Below are 3,501 nucleotides of genomic sequence, written 5' to 3'. Positions count from 1 at the left end.
TATCGCATTGTAGTTTTGATTTGCATTTCTCTAATGATTGGTGGTGATGAGCATTTTTTCATATTTGTTGGCTGCTTATATGTCTTCTTTTGAGAATAGCTGTTTGTCCCTTTCTCTCATTTTTAAATGGGGTTATTTTACAACCATCTGATCTTCAACAAGGCTGACAAAAATGAGCAACGGGGAAAGTATGCCCTATCCAATAAATGGTGCTGGGATAACTGGCTAGTCTTATGCTGAAGACTGAAGCTGGACCCCTACTTTTCACCGTACACAAGTATTTTTTTAATCATGCTGAATTATTTTAAATTATGTACAAAGATGTAACATGTCACCCAGAGACCATTTTACACACTGTTCTGTTTAGCCACCAGTCTCTTGTCTCCATCTTTAGCAAAGGTGAGGTGGACACCCTTTCCTCGGGGAAGGTTTGTTGCCCTTGGCTTGTTGCCATGGTTTGTGCCATGGTTTGTTGCCCTTGCCAATAACAAAAAATGTTGGAAAGCCAGGTGGCAATGCTGTTGCCGTTGGCGTCTTTCACGTGAACCATGGCAAAATATCCAGGGTGCCTCTCTCTGTTGGTGATCACACAAATTATTCCCAAGTTAGCACCTCCAGTCACCATACACTGGTCACCAGCATCAAGCTTGATGAAATCAGTATCTTGCCAGTCTCCGAGTCAATCTGAACGGTTTCATTAACCTTGATGAGGGGATCAGGGTAGCAGATGGTACAAGCATCATGAGTCACCAGATGAGGGATTCCTTTTGTGCCCACTAAGATTTTTCTCACTTTGCATAACTTGTACTTGACCTCCTCAGGTGTAATACGATGTACACCAAAGCAACCCTTGGTGTCATAGATCAGACAGAAATTGTATCCCTTGTCAATGCTGATGACATCCATAAATCTAGCAGGGTAGGTTATATCAGTTCGGACCTTGCCATCTATCTTAATGAACTGCTGCATGCAAATCTTTTTCATTTCTTCTCAGGGCATACTTAAGTCTGTTCCTTAGGAAAATGATGAGGGGGAGATACTCTCTAAGCTTGTGAGGACTGGTGGATTGATGAAGAGCAAACACACTGGTCAATGTATCCAGCATCTAGTACTTTGGAGCTGCCACCCATTTCAGATGCTTCTTGGGACCAGGAGCCATGGCTGTGCTCGGCACGGAAACAGCCAAAAATTAACTCAAAATGGATAAAAGATTTAAATGTAACACCTCAAACTGTAAAATTCTAGAAGACAAATTAGGAAATACCCTTCTTGATATTGGCCTTGGCAAAGAATTTTTGGCTAAGTCCCCAAAAGCAGTTGTAACAAAAACACAAATAGACATGTGGGACCTAACTAAACTAAGAAGCTTCTGCACAGAAAAAAAAGACACTATCAACAGAGTAAACAGACAACCTGCAGAACAAGAGAAGACATTTGCAAACTATGCATCCAACAAAGGCTTAATAACCAGAATCTATAGGGAACTTAAACAAATCAGCAAATAATTTCTAGTTTCTACTGGCACAGGAAATACCAAAAGGTACCACACCAATGCACATTATTATGCAATATCATAATACCAGTGATAGAGAGAGGATTCACTAACTTCTAGAGAGAAAAACACTTCATAGGAAGGAGCAATCAGAATAACATCATATTTTTCCACAGCAACATTTGGTACTACAAGATAATGAAAGATCTGATAGAATATTTGTTAACATTTGTAAATAGAAGAAATTATATAAGTGAAAAAACTAAGACAATAATTAACTCTAGAGAAAACAACGAGGTTTCAAAAGACAGGAAATGCAACATATTACACTGCTTTCTTATTTAGCAAACAATATTTATATATTCACTGTAATGAAACTACATCATCAACTAATAATTATGGTAAAGTACATACAATATAAGATATACTATGTATTTGAAGATAAGAGTTGGCATGAATGAGTTTACCTTCTTTTTCAAAATAATAAATTTACTATATATTTATAATTAATAAATCAAGGGAAAGAAATACAGCCATGTTACTTAGGTGTTGAAAAGTGAAGAAATTATGGCTAATGCCAGAAGATACAACTAAAAGTATTAATACTCCTTCTAAGCAATTTAGAGAAGAGCAATGCAGAGGACACTGATTTCAAAAGAATCCTCTGATACTATTAATAATTATGTGCATGAATTATTTGATTAAAAATTAAGACATTATATAATTCAATATAATATTTAAAATAATGACTCTGTGTCCTGTGTCCTAGGGGCAGACTTAAATCCTCTTTGGGGAAAGAAACGATCAGAGGGCTGCCTCATTTAATTTTATCCAAACCAACTTATTTAAGTTTCCCTAACTGCCATCTTTTGATCCAGGAATTTACTTTTCTTTCAAAGCAGAGCAACTAAAAGATGAGGCAACATGTACCCCCATATTCATTTTATTTATGCAAATCCTAAACATACCAATGAAAGGAAAAACAGGCACATGCACACCCAAGATATTCCCAAGCATGCATTTTGTTGTTCATATTTATTCACCACCCACCTGCCATCTCCTCTACTCAATATCCCTTCTATATTTTAATCTAGTTTTTTTCTTGAGGTGCTATTAGCCAAACCATCTGCTGTTCCACTGCTAATTGCTTTCCCTCTCTGTGTGAACAGAGCCCTGTGTCCAGCACGGTCAGGGATTATAGCTCAACAGCTAATTTTGCCTCCGGTCTACTTGATCCCCTTACAGCTGTGTTCTTGGCTTACTTTGCTTTGGTGTTCAAAAAATTACAGGTATCATAATATTTATTCTCTCTTATCTTACCTGCATATTCATATATATTACTGACCAAGACATGTTCTTCTGATTTAGTACATTTTACTGCTATTAAAATACAAATCCAAATATTCCTAATCACATTGTTATAACTTTACATAATATCTAACCAAGAACCAAGCATATTTTATGTTGACCAATATTGTGCATCAGAAAGTAGTATGACAGAGGAATAATAATCATCACCACAATATTATTAGATATCATTTACATGTTTTGAATGTTTTCTGTGGGTCAAGTTCTGTGTTAAGTAATTCAGATGCATTATCACAACAGCCCTGTAATGTAGGTACTATTATTATCTTATAGGTCAGAAAACTGAAACTTAGGGATATTAAATAACTTCCAAAATTCACAAATCAAGTCAGAGATAAAACCAGGAGGCATAAGTTCCTACTGGATCATAAAAATGGAATTCCATCTTGCCTGTGAGGAATAAAAGGTTTGGGAAAGAGTCTTGAAAGAGATAATTCCTGAATTAAGTCTTGAAAAAAATACAGGAGCAAACACATGAAGAAGTAAGAGAGTATGTCATCTTAGTGAAGCCAAAAAGAGATCAGTATGATGAAATTACACGCCATGATGATCTTTATTAAAACATAGCCACACTTATTTGTTATGCATTATCTATGGCTGCTTTAGCACTACAATGTTGAAATTTAGTAATTTCAGCCAAG

At 36.1% G+C, this 3,501-nt stretch overlaps 1 pseudogene; it reads right to left on the bottom strand.

Annotated features, from left to right (window-relative positions):
- Nucleotides 1-347: 347 nt before the first annotated feature.
- On the bottom strand, nucleotides 348-1,151 carry LOC746463 (small ribosomal subunit protein eS4-like; annotated as a pseudogene).
- Between the last annotated feature and the right edge of the window lie 2,350 nt (nucleotides 1,152-3,501).

This window comes from Pan troglodytes, chromosome 5 (assembly GCF_028858775.2).
Source record: "Pan troglodytes isolate AG18354 chromosome 5, NHGRI_mPanTro3-v2.0_pri, whole genome shotgun sequence".
NCBI lineage: Eukaryota > Metazoa > Chordata > Mammalia > Primates > Hominidae > Pan > Pan troglodytes.
Note: the sequence above shows the minus strand (reverse complement) of the source record. Positions and strands in the feature narration are given on the sequence as shown.